General features: G+C 47.1%; 1 long non-coding RNA gene across 4 annotated transcripts; it reads left to right on the plus strand.

Moving 5' to 3' along the window:
* Positions 1-5,517: 5,517 nt before the first annotated feature.
* Positions 5,518-23,133, plus strand: LOC108583154. 4 transcript variants are annotated; one of them, XR_002518779.2, is made up of 8 exons: positions 5,518-7,474; positions 10,476-10,583; positions 13,186-13,349; positions 13,688-13,921; positions 14,610-14,792; positions 17,849-17,970; positions 19,246-19,436; positions 23,107-23,133. It is a non-coding gene; the product is annotated as an uncharacterized LOC108583154 (long non-coding RNA). The 4 variants fall into 4 exon arrangements; XR_002518777.2 differs by lacking the exon at positions 23,107-23,133 and having other exon boundaries at positions 5,526-7,474; positions 19,246-21,774; XR_002518778.2 differs by lacking the exon at positions 23,107-23,133 and having other exon boundaries at positions 5,530-7,474; positions 13,186-13,337; positions 19,246-21,774.
* The last annotated feature ends 594 nt before the right edge of the window (positions 23,134-23,727 follow it).

The raw sequence follows: 23,727 nt of genomic DNA on the forward strand, positions 1-23,727 counted from the left end.
GACCCACATTTTATAGGAAATTGTCTTCACCTTTTCCAGTGCATTTGCCAAAACCACAGCTTTATCTACACCCAAAGCACGGCACCACCAAAACAAGAAAGAAAGCCACCTGGTCCCCTGGAATCCCCCACCCTCCCAAGGCACTCAGGGCCTTTCCTGGGAGGCTCAGGGCTGCCCTTGGAGACTCAGCTCCTTCCCAGCTTCCCCAGGCGTGCAGTGCTGAGGGCTGGACCATGGATGATTCGGGTTTTCTGGGATTTTAGAAATTCTTAAATGTGGCCTAATGGGAAAGGGAGAAACTAACCCACTGTGAGAATGTCTGGTTTCTCTTTCAGCGGCTGTTCAAGTGGTGTTTGCAATGTTTTTTATTCACTTCGCAGTGTTTCTAAGAATGTGCTTCTCCTGTGCAGCTTCTGACAAACAGCCAGAGATAAACATTCATGGGTGTCTGGTCTGCATGAAGGGTGTCCTGCAGGAAGAGGGGGCGGTGGGGCCCTGTTTCTGCAGGTGGCCGGGGGCTCTCTGGCTTCAGGCAGGAGAGAGGGTGGTGACTTGAGATGTGTTTTAGAGTTAAGTATTATAATTTATTTTTATTATTTGTGTTTCATGGTGCTTACTCAGCATTGGGCAGCATAGATACAGCTGGTAAACTCTAAGCGTCAGCAAACCCAGTGTCTTATTTTTAAGCGAATGTGTTACAGGAAAGGGGTCCTGATCTAGACCCCAAGACAGGGTTCTTGGATCTCGTGCAAGAAAGAATTCAGGGCGATTCTATAGGGTAAAATGGAAGTGAGTTTATTAGGAAAGTAAAGGAATAAAGAATGGCTTCTCCATAGACAGAACAGCCCCAAAGGCTGCTGGTTGCCCATTTTTATGGTTATTTCTTGATTATTTACTAAACGGGGTGGATTATTCATCCCTTCCCTTTGTAGACCGTATAGAGTAACTTCCTATATGGAAACCCCTATTTAAGATGGAAATGCTCTGCTTCAAATGCCTCTGACATTTCCCCCCTCCCTTTTACAAGAGAACCCTTAATCCTAAGACTTGCAGAGGGACAAAGATCCATCTTCTGTAACTACTTCAGGCTGGATAGAGGTGGTGATATTCCTGCCTTCAGGGCATTCAGGGTGGCGAGGCGCTCAGTCAGAAAGCTCCAGTATGGTGAGAGCCATTCATATCTCCAAGTTCTGGCAAATTTAAGAATTTAAGAAATTTAAGAAAACATTCAGTAAGCTTATCCTGCAACCCTACACAGAGCACGACAGCAATATATTCCACAACAGTAAGGCAAAATAAGTAAAATTATCCCAAGTAAACTAAATAAGAAGGCTCTCCATGAACTGGGCAACTGCTGGAACCAAGCTCATAAGGGGTCACTAGCTGATTCCAATGTGCCTAGAATTAGAATCTCGAGTCAGATTTTTACATTACCCATCCCTCTTGTTTCTTCTGAGCAGCAGCCAGAGTTCACTGGTTGGTTCACAGGAATAAGCAGGGTTATTCTAAATTGCAGGAAAATATTATTAAAAACAACGGATGAGACTAGAATCTAAAAATAGGTGTACCATAGTTTTTGAAAAATAATTTCTCTCTCTCCAGTACCCCATTTTCACTAAGGACAAATCATTGTAAGACTGATGTGCTTTGTTACACTTGGCCTGATTATTTGTATAAAGTGCAGCAAGAATAATTATTTTTCACATAGACTTTTAAAATAGGCTTTGATGGAACTGTGTTCCATAGAAGGAATCTCAGATAAGACTTTTTTCTTTTATTATTATGATTATTATTATTTATTATTATACTTTAAGTTCTAGGGTACATGTGCACAACGTGCAGGTTTGTTACATATGTATACATGTGCCATGTTGGTGCGCTGCACCCATTAACTTGTCATTTACACTAGGTATTTCTCCTAATGCTATCCTTCCCCCTTTCCCCCACCCCATGACAGTCCCGTGTGTGAGATGTTCCCCTCCCTGTGTCCAAGTGTTCTCATTGTTCAGTTCCCACCTATAAGTGAGAACATGCAGTGTTTGGTTTTCTGTTCCTGTGTTAGTTTGCTGAGAATGCTGGTTTCCAGCTGCATCCATGCCCCTGCAAAGGACATGAACTCATCCTTTTTATGGCTGCATAGTATTCCACGGTGTAAATGTGCCACATTTTCTTAATCCAGTCTATCATTGGTGGACATTTGGGTTGGTTTCAAGTTTTTGCTATTGTGAATAGTGCCTCAATAAACATATGTGTGCATGTGTCTTTATAGTAGAATGATTTATAATCCTTTGGGTATATACCCAGTAATGGGATTGCTGGGTCAGATGATATTTCTAGTTCCAGATCCTTGAGAAATCGCCACACTGTCTTCCACAATGGTTGAACTAGTTTATACTCCCACCAACAGTGTAAAAGTTTTCCTATTTCTTCACATCCTCTCCAGCATCTGTTGTTTCCTGACTTTTTAATGATCGCCATTCTAGCTAATGTGAGATGGTATCTCATTGTGGTTTTGATTTGCATTTGTCTATTGACCAGTGATGATGAGCATTTTTTCATGTGTCTGTTGGCTACATAAATGGATAAGACTTTTTAAAAAAAACCGAGCCCAGCTATGGGTTTGTGCCCTCAGATATCTATGAGTTAGGTAAATTCCTCTCCTCTTGAGGTCCCAAGATAACTTGGGGCTCCTGAGCCTGTCATAAATGACGTTTTTTACTTACCACAGGTCAGGCCCCCTGTCCAGGGACCATATAGACAAGGTATGTTTTCCTGAGGGGCTTTTATTGACTCTACAAGTCAAGTTTGATTCCTTAAAGGAAAACATACCATTCCAGTCAAATCCTTGGTAAAATAACCAATTTGGTAAAATAACCATTCCAGTCAAATCCTTGGTAAAATAACCAATCCAATTGTGTCCTGTTACAAATGAAAACAGATTCTTATTGCAGTTATGCAAACAACTATATTGCCATGAATTAAGAATACTCACAAATAGTTTCCAAATTCTGGAGAAATCAAGTACAAAGAAACAAACATGCACAAAATTTTGTTCACAGGAATATGCTTTACTCAATTTTTTTTTTTTTTTTGAGACAGAGTCTTGCTCTGTCACCCAGGCTGGAGTGCAGTGATGTGATCTCAGCTCATTGCAAGCTCTGCCTCCCAGGTTCATGCCATTCTCCTGCCTCAGCCTCCCGAGAAGCTGGGACTACAGGTGCCTGCCACCATGACTGGGTAATTTTTTGTGTGTTGTTTTTTTTTTTAGTAGAGACGGAGTTTCACTGTGTTAGCCAGGATGGTCTCAATCTCCTGACCTTGTGATCCGCCCGCCTCGGCCTCCCAAAGTGCTGAGATTACAGATATGAGCCACCATGCTGGGCCTCTAAGGTAAGATTCTTATACCTTTTATAACCCTTTACAATTTTTTTTGTTAAAGAGCAGATTATAAGTAGAATTTTGCTTTAAGAAAAACCCGTTGTGTTTTTATTCCAATGTTTAATTTACAAGAAAACAGAATAATACCCCTTTAACTTTAGCCAATGTCCATACACAGAATTTCTTATACAATTAATTTTTTACAAACCTTCCACAACTTGTTCAAACCTTTAGCTTGATCTTAACTTAAAACAATTCTTTAACTCTTTAATCCAGGCAGAAACATCCACATTTCCATGACTTCTTAAAATCTTTTTACCAAAAGTATATTCCACTTTCCTTTTCACCTTGGGTGTAGAACTATTTCTTGAGTAGTCTCAAATACAATGTTAACTCTTAGCAACTTTTGCTTTGGTGAAAATCTCAGTAAGTAAGGGATTTTAATTATGTCCCAGGTGTGGAGCCTAGCCTAGGACCCACCAGACAGAAGTGCAGATAAGGGCGGACTCTCCAGCATAGCTCGGGTGTGGCTCTCCACATGTCCCCAGGTGTTATCTAGAATCTAATGTCCACTAGGTAGGTGAATTGAACAACTTTCAAAAGTCAAAGAAGCAGTTTATGACCTTAAAGCATGTAGTCAACTTAATATCTGACCTGCGTAATTTAGACCAAATGTCTTTATTTTACCAATAATCTTTAAAACTTTTTGTTTCCCAAAGATTACTTAAGTCACATGAGCTAAATAAAAGTTATTACACTTTTTACTTTTCTGACAAAATATTTGATTTAAGCTGTTATTGTTATTAGACCAATTAATCAAAACTCTTTTATATGACACACACATATAAATAGAAGACAAAGGACTCATCCCCGAAGACAGGAATTGGGCCCTAAACCCGGGCCACCATTGTGAAAAAAGAAAGCACAGCCACATGGTTACAAGATCAAGCTCCCAAGGACATGCAAGACAAGAGGGAAACCTCATCCAGTTTTGTTTTTTTCAGGGACCTGCAGCAGCGTTTATAACCGACCCGTTTGCCAGGCCATCTTGAACAGTGGGCTTATGGGAGTCTCGCTCTCCTTGGTGGTTCCCACATCACTCAGGGGTGTTTGGGTTCTCAGGGACACCTGCTCCTTGCTGGGCACCAAGGCCTGGACTCACCGCCCGGCCTCTGGGGTTCAGGCCATGGACATCCGCCCTGAAGTAACCTGTGGGGACTGTCACGCCACAGTAAATGTCCTGGGTCCTTGGCATCAAGCCTGTCAAGCTGTCTTTACTTTCTCAACAGCACTGGGTGGGAGGTGGCTGGGCCTCGGCGAGTGTTGCCTGTCTCTGTCGTCACCACTAGGATGTCGGTGGGAAGTGGCGTTCTCTCCACACAGGTGCTGCTTTGCCTGTGGATCATGTTTTTCTTCTCCCTGTTGACCAGCACACGTCACAAATTTGAGTTGGGTTTTTGTGGACTTGGTGTACTTGATCTGTCATGGGAAGGATATTTATAAAATAGGATCACTCCAAATGTTCTAAACTACACCTTTGCTTTTAGATTGCGCCAAGTGTAGGTATTGGTGTCTGTGTGTGAATGTCTTGCTTTTGTTTTTTAAGGGCATGAAGCAACAGGATTCATCTCCCTCAGACATTCCTGTTTCACAAACACAGTACTTGAGGCGTCTGATGAAATACTGCATGACTGCAGAGATGTGCCCATTGACCACTTCCCATTAAGGGGTCATCGCGGCTAACTTGCTTATTTTTTAATTTTTTATTTTATTTTATTTTATTTAGAGATGGAGTCTTGCTCTATCACCAAGGCTAGAGTGCAGTGGCGTGATCTTGGCTCACTGCAACCTCTGTCTCCCAGGTTCAAGTGATTCTCCTGCCTTGCCTCCCTAGTAGCTTGGATTACAGGCACCCGCCACTCCACCCGGCTAATTTCTGTATTTTTAGTAGAAACAAGAGTTTCACCATCTTGGCCAGGCTGGTCTCGAACCCCCGACCTTGTGATCCACCTCCTTCAGCCTCCCAAAGTGCTGGGATTACAAGCGTGAACCACTGGGCCCAGGCTATTTTTTAATTAAATTAACAGTAAGTTACACTGATAAACATCACATTATAAATAATATAATAAATTACAAATAATACATTAATTAATAATACAATTAATTTTTTTAATTTTAATTTTTGACAGGTTAGGCATTGAGGTAAGTGTACTGGATTAACACCCGTCGTGCACAGAAGAAAGGAATGAGGAAGGCACGTTTGCCACACATCTGCGCCCTCCTCTGGGAGCCCTGCGTGTTCCTTGTGGTTTAATCTTCCAGAACTCTGACGGGGGCATTACTGTGAGTTCTGCTTGTCCAGAAGGCTTCTTCTTAAAGCTTTCTGAGCACTGGTACTCATGAAACTCTCCCCAGTGAAATGAAAACACACACAGGCAGGAAGTGAACCAGTTCTCACCTTGAGTGGTTTCTCCCCAGTGCATGCTTTTTAAAACTTCCAGTGTTTTCTACTCAGATCTGGGTAATACTGTGGCATCACCTCCCACATCTGCCATCCTGTTCTTCATCCTAAAAAAGGCTGTGGGACCAGCCAGTCTCAGAGCCCGGGCGGAGCCTCAGTCCCCTGGAACGTGTGCTCTGTGGAGGGTGCTGTCTGGCAGGGCCTGCATCAGGGTCCCCCTGGCCAGACCAGAGCCTCGGAGGTCCCTGGGCTGCAGTGAGGGAGATCAGAGGTCGTGGGCTGGGGCCAGCCAAGAGGAGTAGGGGGCAGCGGGGCGTGCGGCCTGGCCCTGGACATTTCTACCTGCTCGTGTGCTCCACAGGACAGTGGTCAGGAGGGCCCAGGAGTGAGTGTGCAGGGTCCTGGGTGGGCTCCACATGCATCTCGTGGGGCAGCAGGACCCTGATGAGGGCACCCACGGGGTGGGAGGCTGGAGTGCTCCGCTGACCAAGATGGGGAGGCCCGGGTCACGGCCGGCTCTGCCTCCGAGGCTGCGTCCAGCAGCCGCTGGCTTCGCCGTGTGAGCTCGTGGAAGCCCATGCAGTGTGTGCCCCTTCTGGTTGTATCTGGGGAGACCTTGTGAGGGGATGAGTTCGGACCTGAGTTTCAGTCAGCGGAAAAAGAAGTCTCTGGAGGACTTGATTCTTTCAGGGCATTCAGTTCTGTGTTTAGCCCGTACCCAAGATGAGATTTCTAATACAATGATGTGTTTAAAATTAACCATATCTCCAGGACAGCATCCAGCTGTGAGCCTTGGTGAAGAAGGTCCTGGAGACGGGCGTGAATGGGGTGGGGCCGTCCCTGGACCCAACAAGAGGTTTGTAGGCCCTGGGGATGTGTCCATGGGTGCTGAGGAGACGAGGGGTACACGCTGTCTGGGTTCTTTTCTCTCCGCTCCATCTCTTGCAAGGTAAGGAGGGGTCTGCTGTTGATTCCTGTCCTGCCTGTGGTGCTGAAGCTACCCTCAAGCTGGACTTTCTCATCAGGGAGAGTTTCTTCATTGCTCGTACAACTTTATGCTTCCCTGGTGTGGTCTGAGCAGATTGCTCCCCAAGGACATCAGAGCCGAGGCCGTGTTTTTAGAGATAAGAAGCAGCCACAGGGACTTAGCTTCTTAATGAATTACTTCACAAATCTCAGCAGCTCCCTGCGATTAGTCAAGATACGTAGAGCTGATGGCAGGGAGGACACGAGGTGGCTCGAAGGGAGCTAAGCTTTGTGTGTGAATTTAGGATGTGAGGCCAAGAGCCCTACAGGCAGGCAGAGGAAGGTGTCGGAGGGAGGAGAGGCCAGTGTGGGACCTTCGCCTCGAAGAAAGCTTGCAGGTAAGGCTGGGAAGGGTTGGGAGAGAGCTGTAGTTGATCTTTTTGTTTTTGGATGTTTTCTGGTGGTCCTCTATGACTTTGGAAAATGGAGAGAAGAAGGAGAGGCACAGGCACTGAAGGCAGCAGCTGCAACTGAGAATCGCGACACCTGTTGGGGGTGCTCACCTGCCCAGGCCTGGGTGAGGAGGTGCCGGGGCCTGGGTGCACACAGGTTCCTGCTCCAGAACTCAGTTGGGGGCTTGGAGCAGGGCAGCAGCAGAAGCTGCACATGGTGAGCGTGTGGGGCACAGAAGGCCGTCTGCTGAGGTTCCACGCCACGCAGAAAGTAGCCAGTGAAAGACAAGGAGGTGTCCCGGGAGTGGAAGGGCTGGGGCCTGGAGAGAGGGGAGATGGGAGGAGTTGGGAGCTACCGAGGACACCACCCCTGGAGCTGGCAAGCATGGCAGGAAGGGGAGAGTTGAGCCGAGAAGGGCGGCCAGGACAGGAAGATGACCTGGAGTGGGAGCCCCAGAGGTCCTGCTCAGGGGCCTGCAGACCAGTATGCCTGGAAGATTCTGCAGGCCGATTATGAGGCCCACCAAAGCAGGCGGCCCCCTTCCAGGGCCGTCCTTCAAGCTTGGCAATTGTGTGGGAACAAACAAGGCCTGTTGGGTGTGTCCATTTCTGCTCTTGCTGCAATTCTGAAAGTCGACCATTTAAAGACTGTTTTTGTTTTTTTTGTTTTTTGTTTTTTTTTGAGATGGAGTCTCGCTCTGTTGCCCAGGCTGGAGTGCAGTGGCGCAATCTCGGCTCCCTGCAACCTCCGCCTCCCGGGTTCCCGACATTCTCCTGCCTCAGCCTCCTGAGCAGCTGGGACTACAGGCGTCCGCCACCTCGCCCGGCTAATTTTTTGTATTTTTAGTGGAGACGGGGTTTCACTGTGTTAACCAGGATGGTCTCGATCTCCTGACCTTGTGATCCGCCCGCCTCGGCCTCCCAAAGTGCTGGGATTACAGGCTTGAGCCACCGCACCCGGCCAAAGACTGTTTTTTAAACATATCTTATAATGAGAAATACTTCCCTTCTGTTGTTTTTTTGAACTCTTGACTTAGTGTAGTATAGGATCTGGAAATAAGAAACCTGGGTATCGGCCGGGCGCGGTGGCTCAAGCCTGTAATCCCAGCACTTTGGGAGGCCGAGACGGGCGGATCACGAGGTCAGGAGATCGAGACCATCCTGGCTAACACGGTGAAACCCCGTTTCTACTAAAAAATACAAAAAATTAGCCGGGCGAGGTGGCGGACGCCTGTAGTCCCAGTTACTCGGGAGGCTGAGGCAGGAGAATGGCGTGAACCCAGGAGGCGGAGCTTGCAGTGAGCTGAGATCCGGCCACTGCACTCCAGCCTGGGTGACAGAGTGAGACTCCATCTCAAAAAAAAAAAAAAAAGAAACCTGGGTATCTTGGAATAGAAATATAACAGCTTGTCTGTTTTCTTCTGTTGCACAACTTAAATATGCTAGAATTAAGTGGGTCAAAATCTACCTGGAGGTGAAAGCTGAGTGGACGTGGGTCCATTCCTCTGTGAACTGGGGATGGCAACGCAGTCTCCAAAGGGTAAAAGCAAATGGACAGGCCTGGAGGGGGACCCAGCTCAGATGCGTCCACTGGGCTTTGGCTGTTTTTATGGCACACACAAAGGTCTGGGAGGAGCACGGAACCCTCCCTGAGGATGAGGTTATGGAGGCTCAGGTGCTGCCTTGTATACTTACATGTAGTGTGAATTTTTTCAAGAAAGGTATTGTTTTTATAATGTAAAAACAGATTCCATATTGAGGAGAGTAAGTAGACCTGACAGGTGTGCAGCCTTAGGCGTTAGCTATTAAATTAAATACATATTCATTGAATTAAAAATCAAAAATTTAAATGTTTTCCTCCTCTTATTAGAATATGCCATTCCAAAAAATCCACCATATTATTCTCTCCCCCAAGAACTCCGTCCTCAGTGCGGCTCCTGGCAGAATGAGGGTGAGGTGTTGGAACGCGTACCGTGGTATCACTGTCAAAGTTCCATGTGGCAAATATAGTTTTTAATCCTTGCTTTTCTTTTGTTTTCTTAGTTATTAGCATCATTCTCCCTGATGCTTCCTCGATCACAGAAGTGGCCACTGTGTTACTGGATTAGGCTCTAATCCCCATGCCCTTGGCCAAGTCACATTTATCCTCCGGGTTCACTGGTGCCTATTGGGATGGTCCTGCCCTGGATGTGTGGAATGAGCAGCCGCTCCTGTTTCTCTGGCACCAGCCGAAATCCTCTCTTCTGCTTGAAATTTTTGGCAGCCTCGCCGGCAGCTCAGAATGAGGCTCAGTTAGGACAGGGAGCTCATGAACCCCGGGGCGCAAGTCCTGGGCATGGTCCTAACTAGCAAGGGCTCCAGAAAGGGACGCGGTGAAAGAAAAGGAAAAGGAGTTATTTTTCTGCTATTGGATGGGTGATGCATAAAATGTTTGGAAGCAGCGTTGCTGTGACATGCCCTTCTGCATTGCTGGCGGGTGGGGTGCCCTCCCTAGGGGAGTGGCCAGCGGCGTCTGCTGGAATCCCAAACACATTCGCCCTTTGACCCAGCCGTACCTTTGAGGGGACCTGCCCTGCACCCCGTTCTCTGCGGGAGCACAGTGGGAATGAGGAAAAGTCCCGGTTGTAACCAGAGCAGTATTGTGAAGATGGGCCTTTTAAACAAAATTCTAAAATATTAAAATCCGTATGAATACTCTGTAACTTCAGAGAATCAGGTCTAGAATAATGTTAATAAGAGCGAGTATCTAGTAAGGGCTGAATTCTCTGGGGGCCCAATATGAACTTAGTTGTGTCCCACTCGGCTAGATAGACCCAGTACAGGACATTTCTTTCTTTACGAGCCTTTTAAACATCAGAACGGCATGTTTTTCTTAAATGGGCAGATCCTTCTATTCTCAAATTGCAAAGCAAAATGTAGATGAAATGAAAAATCCATAAGGGGGACAAATAGCATTCTGGTCATACCTCTTTTATTTTATTTTCATTTTTATTTTTATGATTATTGTTTTTATTAGAGACAGGGTCTGTCTGTGTTGCCCAGGCTGATCTTCAATTCCTGGCCTTAAGCAGTCCACCCGCCTCAGCCTCCCAAAGTGCTGGGATTACAGGCGTGAGCCACCACAACCGCACCCAGTCTGTCTCTTTTATGTTGAATGCTAGGTTAGGTGGTATTTGTAAATACCATGGGTAAATTCCTTTCTCTTTCTCTCGTTCAAGGTGGATGAAGAGCTGATCATTGAAGTCACCAGTTATTTTTCTTAAGAATATGAATAACAATGGGATTTGCACTCATTATGTTTTCAGAATGGCTTCGCATAATTTTCAGTGAGTACTTTGGACTCTTCGTATATCGACTTTTTGCCTTAACGGCCTGGTTTGACTTAAGCCTGCACTGGGTTTTTCTTTGATTTTGCTTGGGAATGGTTTGATAAAGGAAAATGGATGATCGTATAAAATAAAACTCAGCATGGAATAAATAGTAACTAGAAGTGAGCAAAATACTTCTATAGAAATAAACATCTTAAGATGACTTTTTAAAAAATTATCAAGAGTATCAAAAAATATAGCAGTCCATTAGGTAATTTGAAATAGTTTTTCTATGAACCCATGATTACGTAAAATTATTGAAACCTCTAAAGAAATGTCCTATTTTTAGGCCACGTACAGTGGCTCACGCCTGTAATCCCAGTACTTTGGGAGGCCGAGGTGGGCGAATCATGAGGTCAGGAGTTCGAGACCAGCCTGACCAACATGGTGAAACCCCGTGTCTACTAAAAATACAAAAATTAGCCAGGCATGGTGGCATGCATTGTAGTCCCAGCTACTCAAGAGGCTGAGGCAGGAGAATTGTTTGAACCCGGGAAGGGGAGGTTGCAGTGAGCCAAGATCGTGCCACTGCACTCCAGCCTGGGTAACAGAGTGAGACTCTGTCTCAAAAAAAAATTAATTAATTAATTAATTTTTAAAAAGAAATGTCCTATTTGGAAACCAAATTTTCTTTTTGGAAGGCCCCCATCTTGTGTTCAGTCAAAAATTAGTTGGCAAGACAGGGACTTCTAAGCAAGTTATTTTTGTAGTTGTGCTCCGAATATCTGTGGAATATTAGCTGACACAAAGCAGATTTTTCGTGTTAGATATTGGAATAAAGAGAGTTGCTCCTTACCGCAAATGTATAACGTTTCTCTACTGGCATCACGTTGTGCTAAACCCACTATTGGGTTAAATATATGAACTTTGGTGTTGTCTTTATTTATAACTCAAATACTTCAAAAGGACAGCTCTAGAGAAGGTAAAATTTCACAAGACTAAACCTTGGGATACCCAAAGTATTACAATACAAAGACCTACATTTAAATGGAAAAGCAAGAAGTGTGGACTGAAAGCTCTGAATATATCACCAACAGCAGCCCTGTAGGTGGATCCAGGGTTTGCAGCTTTGATCTTGAGGTGAGGGGGCAGCCAGTCATGCACGAAGCCTGCATTTGTGTTCATCGCTGCCACACTAGCCTCAGTTGGTCACTCCCAGGAGGGTGCACGGTGCTGCCTGGACCACCGTGCACACCGAGGGCTCACTGTGCTGCCTACACCCCTGTGCAGACCTGCAGGCCGGCGCCCGGCGGCAAGCCCCTGCTTGCTTTTCTTTTGTTTTCTTAGTTATTAGCATCATTCTCCCTGATGCTTCCTCGATCACAGAAGTGGCCGCTGTGTTACTGGATTAGGCTCTAATCCCCATGCCCTTGGCCAAGTCACATTTACCCTCCGGGTTCACTGGTGCCTGTTGGGATGGTCCTGCCCTGGATGTGTGGAATGAGCAGCCTGAGTGCTGTTCTGCTTGCCAACACATTCGAGGGATATTCTGCAGACTCTGGGCTGTTCAGAAGTTTGTGATCCAACGACAGATGTCCCATTTATGGATCCAGTTGGACCTTTTTGTGGACTGGCTTTAAGGTTTCAAAACACATTAAATGCCGCCTCCCCAGTGTTGAAACTATCTTTCAGGGCTGGGAGTAGCCTTACATCCTAGCCACCCTTTCTTTGTACAGAAAGTAATCCCAAGTGGCCCTGAAGCTGGCTGGTGTCCGAGTGTACGGAGAGCCCAGGGCCTGTGTGCTTCACCTTTGGCAGGAGTGAGGCTCTGTGCACGTGAGAAAGCAGCCTGTGGACCTGTCCAGGAGGGCCCGGGTGCCAGCAGGGATGGCCAGGGTGCTGTGGGATCACCATTGCTGCCAGCTAGTCTCTCAGAGTAAAATGGGAACAAAACCAAGACAGGGGATTGGAGCTGGTACTTTTGTTGTTGTTGTTGAAGGCAGGGTCTGGCTCTGTCACCCGGGTTGAAGTGCAGTGGTGCAGTCATGGCTCACTGCCGCTTTGACCTCCTGGGCTCAGTTAGTCCTCTCACCTCAGCCTCCCTAGTAGCTGGGACGACAGGTGCGCACGACCATGCCTGGCTAACTTTTTTTTTTTTTTTAAGAAACGGGGTCTTGCTGTGTTGCTGAGGCTGGTCTCCAACTCTTGGCCTCAAGTGATCCTCCCACCTCAGCCTCCCACAGCGCTGGGACTACAGGAGTGAGCGGTGGTGCCCAGCCTGGAGCTGCTGGTCTGACAGGAACACACCACTCCTGTCTCCTTTAAGATGGGCTGACAGGGAAAGGGTAGCTCATGTAATTTTCTCGGCATTGGAGGCCGATGTCTGTTGTCACAGAAGTGTGGGGGATTTTGTACATAAGTGTTCTTTATTTTGAAGCAGTCCCAAATGTGGCGCGTTGCCTAGGGTGTTCCCAAGTGAGCATTACGTGAGAGCTGCGCTCTGGTATTTCTCAGTGAAAACTGGTTCATTAAGACCATTACTGGAGTGAAGTAAGTACGTGTGGAAGTTTTGTGTCTGACTGGGGAGAGTATCACTAAAATTATACGTTTTGTGATGTAGACTCTGTGTGAACAAGGACATTGTCGTGAGTGTCTCCCGGTAACGCACTGCAGCCGACCGTGGCTTTCGGTTAGCATCCCTGAGTGGAAACGTCTCTGCGCTACACAGATGCTCCTCCACTTACATGGCGTCTACGCTGACAGGACCCCCCTGTAAGACCGCTGGTAAGGGGGGGCGTTACTGAATGCAGATGGCTTTCATGCTGTCGTAAAGCTGGCCCGTTGTGCGTCGGGCTGTTGAGAGTCGGGCCTGTCCATGTGCTGTGCTGTGTCCTCAGTTCTGGGTCCACTCTGCCGTGTGCGATTCTGGAGTCCCGGAGCACTGCCACTCCTCCTCCTCTGCTGTGTGGAGCAGCGGCTGCCTCCCTCTTTTTCCGAGGGAATGCTGTGGAGCAGGGGTTCCTAACCAAGCGCTGCTCCCCGTCCATGGCCTGTTAGGAACTGGGCTGCACAGCGGGAGGTGAGCAGTGGGAGAGTGAGTGAAGCTTCCTCTGTATTTGCAGCTGCTCCCATCACTGGTGCTACTGTCTGAGCTCTGCCTCCTGTCATGTCTGTGGTGCGGTGGATTCTTGTAGGAGCGTGAACCCTGTCGTGAACTGTGCCTGCGAAGATCTAGGTTGCATTCTCCTCCTGATAATCTAATGCCTGATAATCCGTCACTGTCTCCCATCACCCCCAGATGGGACCGTCTAGGTGCAGGGAAACAAGCTCACGGTTCCCACTGAGTCTACGTAATGGTGAGTTGTATAATTATTTTATTATATATTATAATGTAATAACAAAGAATAAAGTGTACAATAAATGTAATGCACTTGAATCACCCCAAAACCATCCCCCTGTCCCTGCTGTCAGTGGAAAAATTGTCTTCCACAAAACCCATCTCTGGTGCCAAAGAGGCTGGGGACCGCTGCTCTGGAGGCTCCCTCCCTGTCTTCCTCAGTCCTGCAGCCTGGCCTTCATGTGACTGTGAAAGCTTTGTAATAAGAATGTCAATAGAAAGAACACCACGAGGCCGGGTGCAGTGGCTCACGCCTGTAATCCCAGCACTTTGGGAGGCTGAGGCGGGCGGATCACAAGGTCAGGAGATCGAGACCATCCTGGCTAACACGGTGAAGCCCCGTCTCTACTAAAAAATACAAAAAAAATTAGCCGGGCGTGGTGGTGGCACCTGTAATCCCAGCTACTCAGGAGGCTGAGGCAGGAGAATGATGTAAACCCAGGAGGCAGAGCTTGCAGTGAGCTGAGATCCGGCCACTGCACTCCAGCCTGGGCGACAGAGCAAGACTCTGTCTCAAAAAAAAGAAAGAAAGAACTCCACAGTTGAGTGGATTATACTTGGGCTTCTGTCTTGGTCTATGCTGTTATATTATAATAAAATATCTGAGACTGGATAACTTATGAAAAACAAAAATTTATTTCTGACAGTTCTGGAGGCTGGAAGACTGTGATCAGGGCCCTGCAGCTCTGAGGTCTGGGGAGGGCTGCTCTCTGCCTCCAAGATGGCCCCTTGTTGCTTTGTCCTCTGTGGGGAAGGGATGCTGTGTCCTCACATGGTAGAAAGCAGACGGGGAAAAGGACCTGCCTAGTTCCCACCAGCCCTTTCATAAGGTAACAAATCCCATTCCTGAAGGCTCTGACCTTGTGACTCAGTCACCCCTAAAGGCCCCACCTGTTAATACTATCACTTTGCCACTCACGTTTCAACACATGCATTTGGGGGGACATTTGGACCATGGTGGCATTTGTCTTTTTATTGCTTATAGACTGTGTTCTGAAAAAATGAAAAATGATTTTGACACAAACCAATGCTTTTGAAATATTCTAATATGTTTATCTGGAATATGCCTCTTAAAGAAAACTGAAGGGCCGGGTGTGGTGGTTCATGCCCGTAATCTGAGCACTTTGGGAGGCTGAAGCAGAGAATTGCTTGAGATCAGTCAGGAGTTGGCCACCAGCCGAGGCAACATACCCAATCTTCAAAAAAAAAAAAAAAAAAAAATTAGCTGGGCCTGGTGGCACACGCCTGTAGTCCCAGCTATTTGGGAGACTGAGGCAGGAAAATTGCTCGAGTCGCAGAGTTCAAGGCAGCCGTGAGCTGTGATTGCACCACTGCACTCCAGCCTGGGCAATAACAACCCTGTCTCTAAAAAACAAACAAAAAGCCTGAAATGTTTAGCTTTTCGTTGATTTTCGTGATTTTTCCTGGTGACCTCAGACCTTCTCCTTTTGTCATGAGGGGAGATTTCCTGGCGTGGTGCTCCCGGGGCTGTGTGCTTCCTTTGAGTGGCCTGGCTGTCTCTGGTTCTTGGTCACTAGGGATGAAGGATCGTTTCACTGGCTCACTTGTGAGCTGTTCCCTGGAGGGGCGTGGACAGGCACACGCGGCTCTGGAGGTACTTGGTGGGCAGCCTGGCCTCCGGCGGCCGGTGCCACCTCCCTTTGCTTCCTGTACCCCCAGGATTTCGCCAGACCCGCCTGGCAGCCAATGTCGGGAAGTTGGGCACAGAGCCGAGTCCTGAGGCCTGGGACACTGCCTGGTGAAGGTCGCCCAGTCTGACGGGCTCCAGAGCCTGCAGGGCTTCAGCACCTCCGTGCAGGGCACCCATCGTCTCCCGGCCGCCTGTCTCAGCATGAAGAATTCAGCCAAGGGCGAGCTCCCGGATGCCAAGAGCTTGCCCGTGGTGGGGAGCCGGATGACCACCATGGCCGCAGCTCCCACCCCTTCCACGTGGTGCGGCAGACGATCACGCAGCCTGGGCTCAGAGGAGCTCACATCACGTACATGGCACCCTCGGCTGTTGGGGAAGACCTTTAAAGACGAGGGGACAAGGCCTTCTTCCAGGGCACTGGGCCAGCGTCCTCAGAGGCCGGGGGCCCCTCGTGCTGGTCCTGGGCGAGGAGCTGAAAGGTCATCTAAGGGCCTCGGCCTCCTCCAGACACCAAGGGAACCAAGAGAACCACACAGAATCCTCAGCTGTGTGGACCATTGACCTTCGAGAAATTCCGATCATCTTTTTCCTGCCGGATCCTGCCTGTAGAGGGCCGGGAAAGGCTCTAGAAAAGGGACGTCTTGTGATCCAACTGTGGCTCCAGTTCCATATCTTGATCACTGCAGGGAGGGAATCTGGGGGTCCTTGCGGGCCCACAGGAGACGCACTCCGCTACTCAGACCTAGAGTCCAGATGCTTGTAGGACCTGAGCAATGTTTAAGTATTTACTTAAAACAAAAGAATTGTGTTTCTGTACTTAGGCACTAACTGCTCTTTTGCACCACCGAGTACTTGCAATTATGTTCTACGGTGGGGATCTGCCACAAAACAATAAAAACAGGATGCAGAACACCGGAAAAAAAAAATGGGAGTTGTTGAACAGTGGAGTTACTAGGACAGGACAAAGAAATTGAGTACAGGGGCCCTTCCTGGCTGTGAAAGAGTTGAGAAGTGGAGAAGGAAGGAGGGAGGGGCTGAGCCGAGAGGAAGGCACCCACACTGCACCCCACCCGGGGGTCTTCCAAGGCTGGCCTCACCGATTTCCTCTGTACCTTGAGAATGAAGGCAGCTAGTGCCCAAGGGCACAATTAGCTCTTTTAACAGTGAGAGCAAGGCTCTGGGGTTTTTAAGTTGACACTTGGATGCACGGTTATCATTTACGTAGCTGGAGAGACAAGAAAGCCCGTGATTTTGGTCGGATGTGGTCGCCTGACCCAGCAGGTATCAGAGCTGACACAGAAATAGGGATTCATGGGCTGGGCGCGGTGGCTCAAGCCTGTAATCCCAGCACTTTGGGAGGCCGAGACGGGCGGATCATGAGGTCAGGAGATCGAGACCATCCTGGCTAACCCGGTGAAACCCCGTCTCTACTAAAAAATACAAAAAATTAGCCAGGCGTGGTGGCGGCGCCTGTAGTCCCAGCTACTCGGGAGGCTGAGGCAGGAGAATGGCGTGAACCCGGGAGGTGGAGCTTGCAGTGAGCTGAGATCTGGCCACTGCACTCCAGCCTGGGCGACAGTGCCAGACTCTGTCTCAAAAAAAAAAAAAAAAAAAAGATAAAGAAATAGGGATTCATTCTCAACCATGGGCTGCTCCTCGCACCACACCCTTCAGAGTGTTCCCCAGCCCCTCAGGCAGCTATCAAGGGACAGCTGATCCCAGAATGGCTAAAGAGCAGCCCTGACCCAAAACCACACGCAGACAAACGGAGTTGGTTTATATTTATTGGTGAACACTAGCAGTGTACCAGGGCAAGGCCAGGCAACACTTTTGCTTCTAATTTTATAATGTAGCACTAAAGAACAGTAAAACCAAAGAGAAGGATAGGAGAAAATCACTGAGGAAGCCAAGAGAAGTGAGAGTCCACATAAGAGAAACCTCACATTGCATCGCACAAATGAGGCTGCGCATAGAATATGTGAGGGTGGACAGAGGTGCGGGGAAACCGTTTCTATCTTAAAAGTTAAGTGCATGTTTGAAAAATGGCAGGCATTCCGCTTTTTTAGGAAAAGGAGTAAAATTTATTAAAAATATGACAATTATAAGGGGCAAGTTCTGAATTAGGTATTATACAGTTTCGCCTTGTTTTCCATACAAAATATATAGTTGGAATTTTTGTGAATTACCAGCTTTAAAGGTTCCGGGCCCTCATTTCACGTTTGTCTTCGTTGGCAGTGCATTCTGTGGACGATGAACACAAATGCAGCTGTGGCTGTGCCTGGCCTGTGTGTGTTGAACACGTTCCTGCTGTGTGGGAGCTGCCTACCCAGCAAAGCCTCAGAGTCTGAGTTCTCAGTGTGAGCCTCATTTTATTTTATTTTAAAATGCAATTGTGAACTTTCCCCTTAAACAATTCAGAAAGCAGCAGTCTTATGTGGTCTTTTAGAAAACAAACTCAAATGGAAGAGTGTCCTGGTATATTAATGAACAAAATTTACTCCTGAATATGAGTTTGTTTTTAGTGCTTGGAACCAGCACTTCATGGAAGAGAACAGCAAAAAGGGAGCAGCAGAGAGATGGTGTCTGAGGAGTTAAAAGTTATTTTAATCACACCAGGCAACTTGGTGTCAGAAGTCTATATGACAGGAAGGTAAGAGAGTATCTCAAAGGAGGAAGAGGAAGGAGAGAAGATGTGGTAGGTGAAGTTGTAATGTGATTTAATGATGTCTGAGAACTTGTACAAAACCCAGAAAATGAAGATAAATTAGATACGAAGGAAGAAAAAGGTCAAAGATGAGATTGTAAAACTGTGATGCAGACTTGCTGAAACTGGAGTTTGGGTCTTAACTGCCCCTCCAAATCCCTCCTCCAGTTTGTGTGAGAGTTTGTCAGGAGCCGGGTTTTTGCTCTGCCATGCCTCGCCACGCCGGGCCCTGTTTTGGTGCTGAAGTCTGGTGTTGGAAGGCTGTGGCACTCGTAGAGTAAGACCCCCGTCTCCCAATCTTCTTGGTCTCTCTGAGCTGCAATTTCCTTATCTGTAGAATGAGACAATGACAGATCTTGGATCAGTTGAGCAATTTGTTTCTCAGATTGTTCAATTGAAGAATTTGTTCCTAGATATTTGTACTAAAACATACTAAAACTATAGTGAGAACATCATATTAGTTAACAGGAAATTGTTCTGGCATATGCAGTAAAAGGGAATCGAAAGCATTCTTTCGAAATTGCACCACACATTCAGCCAAAATCCGAGTCTGCCATCTTGTGATGAGCACCTCCCATGGTCTCGCACGAGTCCGCCATCTTGTGATGAGAGCCTTCCATGGTCTCGCACGAGTCCGCCATCTTGTGATGAGAGCCTTCCATGGTCTCACATTTTGTCCGCCATCTTGTGATGAACGCCTCCCATGGTCTTGCACTTTGCTTAGTGTTTGTTCCCATAGGAGTTGACATTTTGGGTGTGTATGCCAAGAGGTGACACGAAACAGAAATTGGGATCACTGTGGCTAACCTGAGCATGTTGGAAACCAAAGAGAGGCTGATGTTAATGTTGGATTTTTGTGAAAAAAGATTCCTTTCAAAGAAAGACCTGTGACAATTGGTAATTACAGCTAATGTGTTTCCACCAACAGCCATTTTGCATTGGCATCACACCATCCACCATCAGCGTTGCTGACAGGAGCAGTGTTCAGGAGCCGTGGACAGTGGATTGTGCTGCTTCAGGAACCTGGTGGCTGGGAGGTTTGCAGGCTGCCAGGGGCCTCAGCTGAAGACCTGGATCCACAGGACCCACAGAGGCAAATTGTTCAATTGATCATACAGTGTGAGAATGAAACATTAATTCCCCTTCACTACCTCATATGAGAAATGTGAATTGTCTTTTTTAAATTTGGGAATCTGGGTTATAGTATGTATGAGCCAATTTTTTAAACAATGACTTTTTTTGGGGCTCGAAATGTTTTGTTTTGTTTTGTGGTAGAGGTGAGGTCTTGCTATGTTGCCCAGGCTGGTCTCAAACTTCTGGACTCAAGAAATCCCCCTTCCTTGGCCTCCCAAAACACTGAGCCTACAGGTGTATTCACCTTAAAAAAATTTAAAGACCACTAGGAGGTCAGTAGTCTCAAATGTTTCACTAGTTCTTCATCAAGGTAGGAATGAATCTGATTAAAACAACTTGGAAGACTGTATTCTGGAGAACCAGAGAAAACAGGGGGGAATCACCAGAAATACAAAGGAAATCTGAGTGGGGCTGGGAAGAAGCTTGGCACAAGCCACTCTGCCCCTGGACACCAGGTTGTGTGGGACTGGAGGGCACTGGCTGTTTTCTGTGTGCCCTTCTTGTCACTTTGCTTCTCTGTGGACCAAAATGGAGGCAGATGCAGTTGATTCTTGTGATTTGCCACCGTGAGTTCTAAAAGTCACCTAAACACTGAATTTGTGAATACAGAGCCCTTGCTTCTGGAAAATACAGGGCTGGGTTCCTGCGAGCCTCTGGTCACAACATTTTCATCAACCAATCAGTACATAACCTTGCTTATGCGTGTTCCTGTTTAAAGACACCTTTTTGAATAGATGTTGGTGATCCCACTAACACTGTGTCCATGGCCAGTGGCCCTGGAACTCACCCCTGAATAAAGCTGTCTCACACGCATTTCTCTGTGAGGCACATCACAGCCTCTTGCTCTTAGAATGCTAGACAGTACGTCAGCACTGGGCTTGGGGTCATTTTAAACAGCAAAATCACTAAGAAAAAGCATAGAAGTGTGAAGAATATGGCGCTATGTGGGCCGTGAAAAGAGCACTTGTTTGTGGCATGAGCTGAAATGAAATGGCAGAGCATCACCTGTGTGACCTCAGCCAGGCCGTGGCCTGTGGCTGACACGGGGGCAGCACAGTGCAGGCAGGCGGGGCACACTCGAAGATGAGCTGTTATTATCAAAGGGTGTGAAATTTCCAGACAACCACTGACTTGACGAATCCTCTTGGGCACCAGAGCACGTGCTGCGTCTGAATTGCTGGTTGGGGAGCCCAGGCAGTCGAGGGGAGAGGAGCACTCACTCTCTTACTGGCAACAAGCTGTCTGGAGAACAACCTGTTTTTACTCCCCTTTTGCAAGCAAAACACTCCCACTAAGGTAAAGCTGCACGGGCAGCACTGACTGAGCTCTGCTTTTCTAAATCTGTTTGTTCTCTTGACCTTGAGCCTGTCCCAGGCTGTTTCTACTCTACACGTTGCAATTCACTCTTAGCTGCTATTCACGATGTAGGTGTGAATTACCACCTTGGTGTCTCTAGGCTGTGAGTGTCCTGCCTGCAGTTAGCTTCTGCCATCTAAGCCATCAGTGCTGTGCTCTGAAACACCAGACCATCTTGAAACCTTTCTCCTTCTTCTCTGAATGACTGTACTTCCCCTTTGAAAGGGATAAGTACAGCAATAATTATATCTTTCCCACTATGTCTAATTTGTTCACATAGGGTCTCTTCATTTGACTACCTTTCTAAAAAGGATCAGATGTTATACTGGCTTTGAAAGTACTAAATCAAACAAAATATGAATTGACACGTCAAAAAGATGTTTTTAAAAAAATTGCAGAACTTCTCTGAGTTTCTAAGGGAAACTTATTGCAAATCTCCAAGAGAAGCCCCACGAGGATCCCCTGAGGGTTGAGGGGCCCTTTGGGGTTGTCCAGATAACTCCCCATAGAGAGGAAACAGAAAGTGGTAATGGGAACATAAATGAGGTGAAGGAGCCAGAAAGGAGAGCTCAAAGCTAGAAACATTCTTACTTTCTCTTAAAAGAGACAGGGTTTTGCTCTCTCACCCAGGCTGGAGTACAGTGGCATGATCATGGCTCACTGCAGCCTCAAACTCCCGGGCTCAAGCGATCCTCCCACCTCAGACTCCTGAGTAGCTGGGATGATAGCTGCATGCCACCATGCCCACCTAGAAACTTTTTTGAGAGTAATAAGAGCAGGAAAAGGGGCCTAAAATGGAAATAGTAAAGTGCCCTAGAGAGACTGGAACCTTGGAAGTACTGATGGGGAAATGACTCAATGTCCTTTACCTGAAAATCCCTAGGCATGGATTTCTTATGTGCAGAGTCCTAAGGATACCTGCTAGGTCAGTGGAACTTCCTTTTTTTTTTTTTTTTGAGACGGAGTCTTGCTCTGTCCCCCAGGGTGGAGTGCAGTGGCTGTGATCTTGGCTCACTGCAAGCTCCGCCTCTCGGGTTCCCGCCATTCTCCTGCCTCAGCCTCCCGAGTAGCTGGGACTACAGGCGCCCGCCACAGCACCCGGCTAATTTTTTGTATTTTTTAGTAGAGACGGGGTTTCACCGTGTTAGCCAGGATGGTCTCGATCTCCTGACCTCGTGATCCGCCCGTCTTGGCCTCCCAAAGTGCTGGGATTACAGGCTTGAGCCACCGCGCCTGGCCTGGTGGAACTTTCATAAACTGTTCTGATTCGGAGTGAAAGGCAAGCAGGCTAGGCCCCAGGCTGGAAAGCCATTTCTCTGTGTTCCAGACCCAATTTTATCCTTCTGGGTGTTGGAGAACAACACAAATTGATATCACAGCCTTTCCAGGCATTTTACTGGAAAGTTAGGACATTGATTGGAAAAGAGCAGGGCTCTAAGAATTGGAATGGGAATCGCTGGGTGGATTGTGGTGCAAATGAGAAACTGGAACCTCAAATTCCACATCATCTTCCTTTTGCTGTTAGAAGCCAATGCTCTTTTCCCACCTGAGTGGATCAACCTGCCCTTGTGGAAGACTTTGTCATGTTCTCGTTGAGACAATTAGTTTGCAAGAGCAGGTCGTTCTCAAAGCAAACCCCAAACCTCTTGCTGCCTCCAGACCCATCACCACAGTCAGATCCCTGCGCACCAAGGGGGATGAATGCAAAATCTGACTGGGGGAAAGAGGCTTACACAACATTTTTTCCTGGCCAGGTGCATTGGCTCATGCCTATAATCCTAGCACTTTGGGAGGCTGAGGGGGAAGATTGCTTGGGCCCAGAAATTAAAGACAAGCCAGAGGAACATAGATCCCATCTCTACATGTAATTTAAAAATTAGTCGGGTGTGGTGGTGCACACCTGTAGTTCCAGCTACTCAGGAGGCTGAGGCAGGAGGATTGCCTGAGCCCGGGAGGTCGAGGCTGCAATGAGCCGTGATCATGCCACTGCACTCCAATGTGGGTGACAGGGCAAGACCCTGTCTCAAAAAACAAAAACAAAAAAAATGATTTGTCCTAGTTATCAGTAGAAACATGAGTAAAGTGTGTAAAAATGAATTTTATTGGTATTAGAGAAGGAGGAAAACTGCTAGATTGGGCTGAATTTATTGATACAGGTGTTCTTGGCAGATATCCTGGACTCCATGTGTTAGTGTGAGTAGCTGGGAATGACTGTGTTTGCTTCGTTAGTTGATGGGCCTGGAGATATGGTTTGGATCTGTGTTTCTGTCCAAATCTCATGTTGAATTTTAATCCCCAGTATTGGAGGTGAGGACTCGTGGGAGATGATTGGATCATGGGAGTGGATTTCTCATGAATGGTTTAGCACCATCCCCTCAGCACTCACGATGGTGAGTTCTCATGAGATCTTGTTTAAAAGTGTACAGCACCTCCCCTCTCGCTCTCTCCCTTGCTCCTGCTCTGTAAGACGTTCCTGCTCCCCCTTCACCTTCCACCATGATTGTAAGTTTTCTGAGACCTCCCCAGAAGCCAAGCAAATGTCAGTATCATGCTTCCTGTACAGCCTGCAGAACTGTGAGGCAATTAAACTTGTTTTCTTTATAAATTATCCAGTCTCAGGTATTTCTTTAGAGCAATGTGAGAAAGTATGAATACACCTGGCATCCTTTGTTCTTGGCAGCACTGCTCCTAAAGAGCTAGGACTCCTCCTGGGAATAGGGGTTCCCATCCATCCATTGCTTAGGAAAAGCAAAGGGTCGGGCCCTCGCTCACTCTCTAGAACAGACTACAAACATGCAAATTAGAATTCTTTTAGAAAAATATATCTGGAGTAGTTTGTGGCCAACATTAAATGAAGTTGAGATCCATAACTTGATTTAATGTAGAGGAAATAATTTAAAGGCTTAAGGAGATATAAATG

Source organism: Papio anubis, chromosome 19 (assembly GCF_008728515.1).
Source record: "Papio anubis isolate 15944 chromosome 19, Panubis1.0, whole genome shotgun sequence".
Classification (NCBI taxonomy): domain Eukaryota; kingdom Metazoa; phylum Chordata; class Mammalia; order Primates; family Cercopithecidae; genus Papio; species Papio anubis.